The sequence below is a fragment of the Helianthus annuus genome, chromosome 13 (assembly GCF_002127325.2).
Source record: "Helianthus annuus cultivar XRQ/B chromosome 13, HanXRQr2.0-SUNRISE, whole genome shotgun sequence".
Classification (NCBI taxonomy): domain Eukaryota; kingdom Viridiplantae; phylum Streptophyta; class Magnoliopsida; order Asterales; family Asteraceae; genus Helianthus; species Helianthus annuus.
In genome coordinates this window covers 146,666,830-146,680,922 of record NC_035445.2, presented here as the reverse complement: position 1 = coordinate 146,680,922, position 14,093 = coordinate 146,666,830, and positions in this window count along the sequence as shown.

The following is a 14,093-nucleotide window of genomic DNA, read 5'->3' as shown; positions in this document are numbered from 1 at the left end:
GGAAACAGACGTATTGACGTTGAATCAGCTTGATATACACATTAACTGTCTTGTTTATTGATTTGGCAATGTTTTACAGGCTAGAGACACTTCAGCAGCACCTCGGCTTCCGGAATCAAAAGTTACAAATGAAAGACCAAACACAACTATATATAGGCAAGCCATTTCGTGCGAAATGGCTGCATTACATATGTTTCTCGTTTTTCGTGCCCTGATCTATCATACTAGTTACAAGACTCGAACGAAGACGAAGTCGACAGACATATGCACCAACAGACTCCCCCTTGGATGTTGACGAAGTCTTAGGTACGAGTCATCATCATGTCGACTCTTCAGTATTGATCAGTCTTCTTGTTCTTCTAAAAAATTCTCCATTGTAAGTGTTTTGGTCAAAAATTACCTAAGCAATTTAGTGATCAAATTAGTTAAGTGAGGTAGTGTGCTAGAAAGTGTATTGAAAATGTGCTTGTTAAGTTGTTTAGAAAATCAGTATTCAGGATACGGCTCCGGATATAGAGCTGTATCTAAGATCAAACTATGAGCAAAAGTAAAGTAAATGACACGAGATGTACGAGGAAAGCCCTTGATCAATCTAGATCGCCGGCATAAAACCTCGGGAGCTGACAATCGCAGCTGCCTTGTTCTTCTATTGCTTCAAATATCAGGATACAGTGCATGATGTGGTGCGGATCGACTAAGTGTTACAACGAAATTTGAATACAAGTGTGCTGTTTGCAATGAGCTAGAAAGTGAAAGTATGCGAGAGTGTCAGTGGAGATTGTGTGTCTTAAACGTATCCGCCCCCATCTATTTATAGTAAAGATAAAATAACAAACTATCCTAAACTTCCGGGATCCACCGAATATTCCTTCATCGAACGTTGTAGACCTGGTCTTTCGGGCTCAACGTCTCTCCTTCAACAAACTCGTCCGAGTCCTGAGGAGAAGAAGTCCTCTTGACCGTTAGCAAGTCTCAGCCTTTAACCTGCACGTGGTTAATTAATAAACCTCAGGATATCGCCCAAGATGTTAGCAATATCCTCTTCCAGCATCCTGGTCACAAATAAACAAACAAAGGCAGGATATTGGTCAGGATATGTATGCTTAGAAAATGAGCCATAACAATTGTCACTAAATATATCGGTTGGTATACCAATCCAACGGATATATTTCAAAAATCTTATCCCATAACTCAAGGCATTTAAAACGAAGCGACAGTCAAGATCACATCGTAACTTCCAACGCGTTTTTTACTCAATGGAGATCCACGATGCCCCAATATCTTCTCTTTTCTTGTTTGAAAAGCGGATATCTTCAACAGAACCCTCAGGTAATTTCTCCATTTCTGATTTTCTCCCTGTCAATTTACTTCACCTTACTTGCAATGGATGCCGAGACCTTCACCCAGTAGAATCTCCTTAAAAATCCCGAAAAGGAGATCTGTGCTTTTGACAACGCAGACATTGCAGCTTTAAGAGCTTCCGGCGCTTTCCCTGATAACACGGTCTTCAGACCATTCGATCGGTCAATCTGATCGGATGTTTCTTCCACTGAATGGGTTTGTTTTCCAGCATATCCCTTTTCACTAGGTCTTCGATACCCTTTTCCTGAATTCATGATGCAATTCTTTCGAACCACCGGCATCTCTTTTGCCCAAACCATGCCCATGGTTTGGAGAGTACTAATTGTACTTAGCCAAATCAAAAATCTCCATTGTTCCGACCTTCGCATCGAGGATTTGCCTATTGCTTATCGCCTCCGATCCCACGGCTCTAGCCGATTCTTGCTCTTCTCGACATCCAGCAAACCCTTGATTCTCAAGGCCACCAAAAACGAAGACGGATGGCAGCGCAAACTTTTCTTTGTCAAACGAGACTCCATTGCTGAGGGTGCCAGCCTTCCGGTGGAGTGGTTAACCACCGGTAGGATCATAAATATCCTCATAGACCATTTGATTGTTATCTTCTATTAATACTCTTCTTTTTGATCTTTATACAGTGAACTTCAAGGAAGTTGCTCCCCCTACCGCTGAGTCAGAAGAGAGAATCAATACTGTTTACCGGTTACCTGCAATAGACAGGACTTTCACCACACACGTCCCGAGTTCCAGCTAATACTCATCATCCGAGATGTCTGGTAAGAATTTCTTTCAAAATAATTAGTCGCAACAGTATAATGATAAGATAAAGAGTAAAACTTTTCCCTTTATGCAGCACCAACTAAGATCCCTGAAGTCTTTGATCTTGACGAATTGGACAGCTATTCTGACCAGATCCAGGTCAAGAAAGAACCTAGCCCCAAGACCACAGCTACATCCAAACCCAGCATCTCCAAAGCCATCATCATTCCTAAACCTTCACCGGCTACCAAACCCCGGAGTTCAAGTTCCCGCAAAAGGAAAGAACCTGATTCCCCTGTCATTTCTTACACATTTCCTTACGAGAAGCACGGGTTTATTGAAGCTAGCGGGTTTATGACTTCTTTTCTTAACCAGGTCAGTATTCTCATATCATATCCTGCAATTTACATTATTATCAAAGATTTATCAATATTAATACCTATCGTCTTACCTTTGTAGGGTCTTGAGCGCTTAGTTAACTTATATCAAGAATCCTGCAAGCTCAACAAGACACTTGAATCTAAACTAAAGGAAGCAGAAATCACAATCTCCGACCAAGGTATGATTGCGGCCGCCAAATCTTGTCATTACGAGGAGAAATACAAAGCTATGACCCAAGAACACCAAGTTGCTCTCAACAAAGCTACTCTTCAAGCCCAGGCCGATTTGGAAGCCGCCCATGTGCAGTATGAACGGGATATGGTCAGCTACCGGGAAAGCCTCAAAAGTTCCGTCGTCATTTCTCTCCTCCAAGCCAGGTTGAAGATGGCTCATGAAGCCAAAACATTAGGTTTCGACTGCCCTTCTTGGGATGTTGGTGCTTGGGAGACCAAGCTAAAGAACTGTTTTGGTCAAGAATCACACAAGGATAATGCAACCAAACTTTATGTAAACGGGGAATGATGCTTGGTATGATGAATAAAGTGAAGGATCACTTAAATATAAAATGCACAAGTGACACAAGGATTTATACGAGGAAAAAGCCCTTGATCAATGAATGATCTCCGGCATAAAAAACCTCGGGTGATGGAAACTACCGATCACCAAACTTCAATATAACAAATAAAGGTTACAACTTCGGATGGTAACGAGCTAAGTACAAGGATCACTATAGTATCGTGTGTCAAAGCGTGAGGGAAGTGTGTTGTGTCTTCCGAATGTGGAAGAGAGCTATTTATACAAGTGTGAGTGGCCCTATTTTAGGTAAATAGACTAACTATTAGCTCGTTACCCTTTTAGGAATAAAAGTAAATCTAGCCTAAATTATCGCCCTTAAATTATGCCGAGTTTCCATATCGTCCACAACGTTCATCTCTGATTAAGCATATGCCAAAGTTGTAAAGACGAGTCCCTTGTTTACGTTGCTAAGAGCGGATCCTGCCAGACATTCCTGCAAGATAACATTAAATCCAATGAAAACAACTGTTAGTATGAGGATCCCTGTGATGGTCCGTGATCCTGATCCTGGAAATCTTCTGAGGATCACTATCTGCCAAAGAAATAAGGATCACTGGTTAGGATCATATGTAAGGATCATAAGTCATAAAAATCCAGCCCTACCAATTGCCCCCAAAATATAAGGAGTAATATTGTAAATAAACGAGTTGTATTTTGTTTGATCTTATCCTCAACAAGTTAATCGAATAACTAGCCGTTAGAGACGGACTAGCCGTTGCGAACCTTACGTCACAGAAGTGACAGCCCTGCAAATCATCATTATAAATAGGTGTTAGAGATAGGATCAATTTGCATTTAAATTCAAGAGAGACTCCCTTTATATTTTCGTCCGAAGATCAATCAGGTATCTCTTTTCCTCCTTCTTCATTCTCTTACTCTGTTTTTCTATTTCTTTCCATTATTCTGCAAAGATGTTGCTCCGGAACTCCCCGCACAAGGATCCTAAGAAGAGCAGTCCCTTGAAGGGTCAAGGGATCATCAAGGATTCTTCAACTGAGAGGTGTTGTTTTACCGACTCTCAGATTGATAAAATTCGTCATTGCTTTCCGGCGAGCACCCTCTTTAAATCTTTTGATCCTACCGCTTTAAGTGACTTCATCTCTGATACTTGGGTAGCCTTTCCTGTTACTCCGTTCTTGATAGGATATTCATATCCTTTCCCTCAATTCACCCAGTCCTTCTTTTCCCTTACCGGCATCCCCTACATCCAGGCCATGCCAATGATCTGGAGGGTTTTATATACCCTTGAAAGGATCATTGAGCAGGAAGGGATTGACTTAGGAATGGCGGAGCTGGCTGAGATGTATGATCTCACAACGTTTGGATCCCATCGGTATCTGTTTAAGCGGAAAGCTGGAGAGGATCACCCTGTTCTTAAGGTCACCAAGAACGACACAAACTGGAAGCGTCGGTTCTTTTTTGTTAGGAGGGATACCATCCCTGATGGGAAGGATCTGCCCAAGGAGTGGGCTACTCATGGTAGGATAGAGGATCCTGGAAGGATCACCATAAGGTTTGTTCCTTAGGATAAGGGTCACTAATATTTTCTTTGTTTTTTGTGCAGCCATATCCGTTGCTCATCTCAAGTTGACTCCTGCTGCAAAAGAGAGAGTTTTAGCCTTCAAGAAGCTTGATCACGAGATTAGAAGTTTTCAAGTTGCCACCCAAGATTCACAGGAAGTATCCTCCGCATCTGCCACAATGTCAAGTAAGTATCCTTGTTAAAAAGTAGTTCTATGTAGGATTTCTAAATTAGTTAGAATACTTATCTTATTTTGGTTGTGTAGGCGCTGGAAAATCTGCTAAGTCTGCTTCAAAATTTGGCGTTGAAGATCTGTCCAACGTCAAACCTTCAAGGAGGAAGAATCCTGCCAGCCCGAGTACCTCTGTCCCCAAGGCACCTGTGAGAGGGAAGGGAGGAAAGAAGAGGAAAACCTCTGATGCTGAGGGTCTCCAAGGATTTCCCCTGCTCCGCCAACAGTTTCTTGATTACGTCAATGAGGTAAGGATCACTGCCCCTGCTTGTATATCCTGCTTGAATATCCTGCTTGTATATCCTGCTTGTTTGAGGATCACCTGGTCCTGGGCTTACCCTTTTCCCTTTTTGCAGAAATTTGCTGAAATAGAAACTTTTATTGGCCACGTTGAGGATCAAGACCGCCAAATCGCTGACCTCCAACAGATGGGTGTGCTGAAGGATCTCAAGATTGCTGATCTTGAGAAGGAGCTTCGGGCTACCAAGGATGAAGCTGCCAAAATGGTGATCAACTTCGATTATGAGAAGCATGATATCACCCAGGATGCCAAGGTCTCTGCTGCGATAACCATGTACAAGATCCAGTTGCAGATGGCTGCGGAGGCTCAGGATCCTGCCTTCGACAAAAGCACATGGGACGTGGAGGGCTGGAAGGCAAGGCTGGCAGAGTTGGAGGATGATGATGAAGCTGAGGAGATCCCAATGCTTGAAGGTGGTGATGCTGGCAAGGATCAGGGAGAAGCAAGTGGAGCTGGTGGTGATGGTGCAGCGAAGGTTTGAGCTGCAGAATTGGGCGATGAAGGAAACTTCTAGACATAGCCGGAGCCCAATTTTTTTTGTGTTTGTTGATGTTTTTAACGATGATGGTCTGTAACTCTGAACAATAGTTTTAGGATTAAGGATCCAGGATCCTTCAGACAATAGGTAGGATTGCAAATGGTGGAGGGATCCTCTGTTTGGGGGATGAAGCCATTGTGATCCTGCCGCCTTTATATCCCTGCATTACTTTTGAACCTATTATCATGGACACCCTTTACCTACCCCAGCGGACGGGCCACGTATTGCTGGTAGATGCTTGGGGTAGGTAATTTTGACAACCTTTGAAGGGTTAATCCTTTTGTTAATAAATAAAATCTTAAACTTTTGTCGCTTATCTTGTGTTATTATCCTTTTTATTTTCAATTATTTTGACACATGTTTGTTTGAGTAAGAAAAGTTGAGAAAATTATGTTTAAGAAATTTAGGATATGATCCTGGATCAAATATCCTATAACCGAAAATTTTCAAGGTAGTTTATTTTAAGGATCATAGGTTCAGTTGTCAAGGTCTAAAGGTTATTCAAATGGATAATGAAATTAAAAATAGTTAAGGATCATACCTGAGGATCCAAGTTAGGATCCTAACCTTTAATCAGGATAACCATAAGTAAAACTTTAATGGATAATAAGGATTAAGGATCCTTAATTGTTTAACTTCGAGAACCTGAAAAAATGGAATATAACTTGGGACTAAGCCAATATAAAAGATAAGTTAGTAACTGGGGACAAGCCCAAAGGATAACTGGGGACAAGCCCATAGGATCACTGGGGACAAGCCCGAAGGATAACTGGGGACAAGCCCAAAGGATAACTGGGGACAAGCCCAAGGATCGTATGTAAACTGGAGTATGGCCCTTACTGGCGACTATCCAAACTTAGTGACATGAAAATGCCAAAACCTTAGCTAACGTGAAAACGTTAGAAACCTTAGGAACGGATGTATGGTACGTCTACCATTATACGTAGGATCCTAGGTATAGCCAGTACGATGAGGTTATCAGCCCCTGGAGTGGGTACTGGTCCCAAAGACATGAACTATACCAGGATCATCGTGCGCTACAGGCGAAAACTAGGGACAAGCCCAAGGATAACTGGGGTTGAACCCAAGGATCTGAGATGCTTTTGAAGACTATCAATAATATGCTGAGGATACCTGGATTATCAAAACTCAAATTCTCGTGAGAGGAGGATGAAGGATACATGATCCTTATCCTTTGGTAAAAATAAGAAAATGGAATAGTTTAGGATTAGGATATTACCAGAGTAAGGATCATTGACATTATCGGGATCCTTCGAGGATGCTTTCAATGTAAGGATCATATGTGCCAGGAGGATCCTGTTCACATGAAATATTTCTTTAAGTGAACAGCATTCCAGGCTCTAGGTAACAAATTTCCTTCCATGGTTAGCAATCTATATGCCCCTTTTCCTGCTTCAGCTTCAATCAAGTAAGGGCCTTCCCACTTTGGTGCTAACTTCCTGTCGGCAGGATTGATGGTATTTTGGAATGCTTTTCTCAATACCATATCCCCCACTTGGAATTTCCTTATTCTGACATTTTTGTTGTAAGCACCAGCCATTCTTTGTTGGTAGCTAGCCATCCTTATCCTAGCCAGATCCCTGATTTCTTCAATAGTATCCAAATCCTGAGCCAAGTTTGCAGCATTCTCTTCAGGATCATGGGTACTTGTTCTAGCAGTTGGAACCACCATTTCTGTTGGGATCACTGCTTCTGCCCCAAACACCAAAGAGAAGGGTGTTTGACCAGTAGCATTCTTTGGAGTTGTCCTGTCAGCCCAAAGCACATAAGGCAATTCCTCTGCCCATTTCCCCTTCTTGGATCCAAGTTTCTTCTTCAGATTGTTGATGATGATCTTGTTGGATGATTCTGCTTGGCCATTGGCTTGTGGGTGGACTGGTGTTGATGTTATCATCTTAATCCCCCAACTGTCACAAAAGTTAGTAGTCCTGCTCCCAATAAATTGGGAACCATTATCACATACAATTTCAGAAGGAATGCCAAATCTAGTTATAATGTTTCTTTTAATAAAGGATATCACTTCCTTTTCTCTGACTTGGGCAAAGGCTTCGGCCTCTATCCACTTGGAGAAGTAGTCAGTCATGGCAAGCATGAATACTTTTCCACCAGGTGCCTTAGGGAGCTTGCCAACTATATCCATCCCCCATCTCATGAACGACCAAGAGGATGGTATAGGATGTAGAAATTCAGCCGGCTGATGAAGGATATTGCTGTGTCTTTGACAAGGATCACACTTCTTAGCATATTCCACAGCATCCCTTTTCATAGTTGGCCAATAGTATCCTGTCCTAAGGATCCTTGAGAACAATGCCCTGCCCCCAGTGTGGTTTCCACAATCTCCTTCATGGAAGTCTTTTAACACTTCTTGAATTTCAGGATCCTCAATACATCTTAAATATGGTCCTGCAAGAGATCGCTTATATAACACATTATTTAAGATTGTGAATTGAGATACCTTAATCCTGAAAGCCCTAGGATTTTCTTCCATAGGAATCTCCCCGTGTTGTAAGTATCTCATGATTGGTGAGATCCATGATCCTGAATAAGATTGAGTATCCTCGCTAGGGATCATTGTAGTGTCCTCTTCTATTTCCATGGCCACCTGTTTTTCAATAGCAGGAGCCAGGATATGGATGATGGGGATACTTATATTCTCTGGGATCTTCAAAGATGATCCTAGATTGGCCAATGCATCAGCTTCTGTATTTTCCTCCCTTGGTACCTGTGACAAACTGAAAGAAACAAAGGAGAGTGCCAATTCTTTGACTATCTCTAGATATTTGGTTAGTTTTTCACCTTTCACAGCATAGGATCCATTAAAGTGGTTAGTAATTAACAATGAATCTACATATACCTCAAGATACCTGATCCCCATATGCTTAGCAATTTGTAAGCCAGCGATTAAGGCTTCATATTCAGCCTCATTATTAGTGGCTTGGAACTCACAAGCTACGGAATGGGGTATTATGTCCCCCTGTGGCGATTTTAGTAGTATACCAAGCCCTGTGCCTTTGACATTTGAGGATCCGTCAGTATGTAGTACCCAAGGATCCTTGGTCTCATCCAGCTGCTGGACCTCCAATTCGGCTTCCTTTTGTAGATCACTACTGAAATTAGCCACAAAGTCTGCTAATGCTTGAGATTTGATGGCTGTTCTAGGCTCATATCTTATATCATGGGCACTAAGCTTTACTGCTCACTTAGCCATCCTTCCGGACATCTCTGGTTTCCTGAGGACATTCTTGATTGGAAAATTAGTTCTAACAACAATAGCATGGGTTTCAAAATAATGTCTTAGCTTAGTAGATGCCATAATTAATGCAAGAATAAGTTTTTCAAGGTGTGAATACCTGGATTCAGCATCAAGTAAACTCTTACTTACATAATAGACAGGATATTGTGTACCCTCATGATCCTTAACAAGGACCGCACTTACTGCTTTTGAGGATACCGCCAGATATAAGGATAACACATCTCCCTTTTCTGGTTTCATCAATGCTGGAGCTGAGGACATGTATTCTTTGAGGGCTTGTAAAGCATTCTCATGCTTTTCAGTCCACTCAAATTTCTTGTTCTTTCTTAGGATATCATAGAATTCTTTACACCTTTCTGAGGATTTGGATATAAATCTGTTTAGAGCTGCTATCCTGCCTGTTAGCCTTTGCACATCCTTAGCGTTGGCAGGGGATTTGATATTCACCAATGCTTTGATTTGTTCCGGGCTTGCTTCAATGCCCCTCTGAGTTACCATATATCCTAAGAATTTGCCTGCTTTAACACCGAAGTGACATTTTGAAGGATTAAGCTTCATGTTATAATTATCAAGGATATCAAACGCTTCCTCCAAGTCCCTTAGGTGATCCTCAGCCTTCTTGGATTTCACAACCATATCGTCTATGTATACTTCCATAGTTTGTCCAATTTGATCTTTGAACATCATATTCACCAGCCTTTGATATGTTGCACCTGCATTTCTTAATCCAAAGGGCATAGCAATATAACAATATAAACCGGTTGGGGTCATAAAAGCCGTATCCTCCTGGTCAGATGGTTCCATCTGAATTTGTTGGAATCCAGATGATGCATCCATAAAGGTTAACAGTTCATGACCCGCCGTTGCATCCACAATGGAGTCAATGTGGGGTAATGGGAAAGGATCCTTGGGACATGCCTTATTTAGATCAGTGAAATCGACACATACCCTCCACTTTCCATTTTTCTTTTGAACAACAACCACATTGGCTAGCCATTTTGGATAATTTACCTCTCTAATCATACCTGCTCGAAGTAATCTTTTTACTTCTTCCTGGATAATGGCATTTCTTTCCGGTGCAAACTTCCTCCTTTTTTGATGGATTGGTTTGATTGACCTGTCAATGCCAAGTTTATGAGTTATAATATCCTTAGATATACCTGTCATATCCTCATGTTTCCATGCAAAGGTAGACTTTCTTCTTTTGAGGAAGGATACTAGGTCTTCTTTCATCTTGCCAAGGATCCCTGATCCTATATAGATTTTTGATTCAGGATCATTAGGATCCAAAAGGATTTCGTCCACATCCCGTTGTCTTGCCTCCAAGACATCCCTTGGAGGATACTGTAATTGCTATTGCTCCCTTGGCTTCGAGGCTGGTTTCATTGACGAGGTGTAACAATCCTTAGCCTCCTGCTGATCACTGTCGATCTTGATTATTCCCCATGGGCTAGGGAGCTTCACACATTGATGATAGGTGGATGGGACTGCTTTCATATCATGTATCCAGGGCCTGCCAAGGATTACATTACTGTTAGGGCTGGATTTTTACAATACATGATCCTCACATGTGATCCTAACCAGTGATCCTTGTTTCTTTGACAGATAGTGATCCTCAGCAGAGTTCCAGGATCAGGATCACGGACCATCATAGGATCCTCATGCTAACAGTTGCTTTCGTTGAATTTAATGTTGTTTTGCAGGACATCTAGCAGGATCCGCTCTTAAGCATCACAATTAAAGGACACGTCTTTACAACTATGGCATATGCTTAATCGGAGATGGACGTTGTGAAGGATATGGAAACATGGCATGATTTAAGGGCGATAATTTAGGCTAGATTTACTTTTATTTCTAAAGGGGTAATGAGCTGATTATTAGTCTTTTTACCTAAAATAGGTCACCTACACTTGTATATATAACACTCTTCCCCATTCGGAAGAACACACAACACAACTCTCACATGCTTAGACACTCGAAACTATAGTGATCCTTGTACTCAGCTCATTATCATCCAAAGTTGTAACTATTTTTCTTATATTAAAGTTTGGTGATCGGTAGTTGCCATCACCCGAGGTTTTTTATGCCGGAGATCATACATTGATCAAGGGCTTTTTCCTCGTATAAATCATTGTGTATTTGCATATTTCACATTGAAGTGATCCTTTACTTCTTCTACAAACCAAGCATCATACCCCATTTACATAAAGTTTGGTTGCATTATCCTTGTGTGATTTTTGACCAAAACAGTTTGGCGCCCACCGTGGGGCAATTGGTGCTTCATTCATAAGAAAACCTTTTGTTCGAAATCATTTCAAAGAATTACATGGCTTCATCATTGAAAAACATGTCCACGGCAATGTCTGCAGTCACCTCGTCTCAGAACACTCTGCCTCCTCCACCGGCAGGATCCCAGAAGAATGCTGAGAAGAGACAAACTCCTACTAATTCTAAAACTCCATCTCCTTCTGCTATGAATTCTTATATTCCCAGTACTAGTGACGTATTTACTTTGATTTTGCAGATGAAGGATCGTTTGCAGCGGCAGGATGAAACTAATGAAAGGATCCTCAGGGAAATTGGAGATCTCAAAAGACAAAAGAAAACGGCAGAGGATCATTCCCCACCGATGCCCAAATCCTTGAGCTTTGATACTCCAATGATCACTTCTCAGCCATCGGGAATTCCAGACGTGCAAATTATGGGAGAATCAAGAGGATTGCACCTCGGATCGACAGCAATGACTCAGGCATCAGGCTCACACTTTCAGCCGGCAGGATCCTATCCCCAGCATATGGGATCCTTCATGAATTCGGGAGCTTATCCGGGAGCACAGCAGTTTCAAGGATCCTACTTTATTCCAGGATCATCCCAGGGTCAAGGATCCTCCTTCGTTCCAGGATCATTCCAGGTTCAAGGATCCTCCTTCGTTCCAGGATCATCCCAGATACCAGGATCCTTCCAGATGCCAGGATCCCTAAAAAGTTTGCAAACAGGAAGTCTAGATGTCCATCAAGGGGACTTCATTCCAATACAGACCATTGCTTCCACTGGTCCCTCCGTTATCCCAGAATCCCAGCAATATGGATTCACTAACTTGAACTCAATGGGAGGTAACACTTTAAATAATCATCTTACCACTAACCATGGATTCATGCAGGATACAGGTGTCAATCATGCTATGGCCAGGGAATTGCAGAAACTAAAAGATATGATCTCAAGTGTTCCAGGGGTAGTCAAGCCTATCCCAGAGATTGCAGATGGAAGCCATAAGGTATCTCGCTTTGCACCGCCAATTTGTGATGCAGAGGTACCCAAAAGGTTCCATATCCCTACTATGAAGCTGTATGATGGTACAACGGATCCAGAGGAGCACATAGCACAATACAGGGAGAGGATGGAGATCAATCCTATCCCAGAAAAGTTGAAGGAAGCATGCCTATGTAAAGGATTTGGATCCACTCTTACTGGATCAGCTCTTAAATGGCTGCTAAGTCTTCCCCCTTACTCTATTACTTCATTTGCTAATTTAGTTAATTTATTCAATAACCAATTCTCTTGTAGTAGAAAATTTGAAAGATTAACTAGTGATTTGTACAGGATAACTCAAAATCATAATGAATCATTAAGGGATTATATAACTAAATTTAGTAAAGAATCCTTGGACATTCCCAACTTGGATATGGCTACGGCTGTTGAAGCCTTCAAAATGGGACTGCTTAAGGATTCATTATTCTATGATGATCTTGTTATGACACCATGCAGGAACCTAGATGAAGTAAGAACTCGGGCACTCAGGTTCATCCGGCTAGAGGATGACAAGAGGATCCAGGAGAGACAAGAAGGATCCTCAAAACAGGAGAAGTAAGGATCCTCCTTCAAGAGCAATAAGTTCAAATCCTACCATAGAAACGACAACCAGAATGTGCATGCTGTTGACCAAGAAGAGGATGATGAAGATTATCCTCCAATCTCAGAATATTGTTTTTCCGTTGATAATCATGAACTAATCCTTGCAATGCAGAATCTAGGTGAAAAAGCTAGGTGGCCCAGGAAGAATGATAAACCATCCGGGACTAAAGACAAGTCAAAATGGTGTGCATACCATGAGGATTTTGGGCATCTAACTGAAGAATACATAGCTTTAAGAAAAGAGATTGGATATCTGTTAAGCAAGGGGCACCTAAAAGAATTGTTGGGAAGAAAAAAGCAAAGGACTCAGGATCCTGAAAGGATCCCTGAAAAGGCTCCTGCACCTCCGGCAAATGCACAAGTGATCAACTTTATTTCCGGAGGATCAGACATCTGTGGTACATCTTTCTCGACGGCCAAAAGGCATGCAAAGGAGTCAAAAATGGATAATGGAGAAAGACCTATTAGAACATCAAGTGTCTCAGAAGGGAAGATGATAACGTTTGATGAGGATGATCGCATTAACATTCAGGATCCTCATCATGATAGTTTAGTTATTACTCTCTTTATCTCTAACCATTTTGTCCGCAGGATCCTTATCGATGGAGGAAGCTCAGTGAACATTATCCAGCTTGATGTTCAGAAGAAAATGGGTATTCCAGAATCAGACATCACACCAAGATCCTCCGTACTTGTAGGATTCAGTGGAGAAACGAAGAAAACTCTGGGGACATCAAACTCCCAATCTACGTGGAAGGATTACATAATTATCAGAAATTTTGTGTTATTGACTCTTTATCCTGTTGCAATGTTATCCTTGGCAGGCCTTGGATACATGATATGAAAGCAGTCCCATCCACCTACCATCAATGTGTGAAGCTCCCTAGCCCATGGGGAATAATCAAGATCGACAGTGATCAGCAGGAGGCTAAGGATTGTTATACCTCATCCATGAAGCCAACCTCGAATCCAAGGGAGCAATAGCAATTACAGTATCCTCCAAGAAATGTCTTGGAGGCAAGGGAACAAGATGTGGACGAAATCCTCTTGGATCCTAGTGATCCTGAATCAAAAATCTATATCGGATCAGGGATCCTTGGCAAGATGAAAGAAGAATTAATATCCTTCCTCAAAAGAAGAAAATCTACCTTTGCTTGGAAACATGAAGATATGACAGGTATATCTAAGGATATTATTACTCACAAACTTGGATTGACCAGGTCTATCAAACCAATCCAT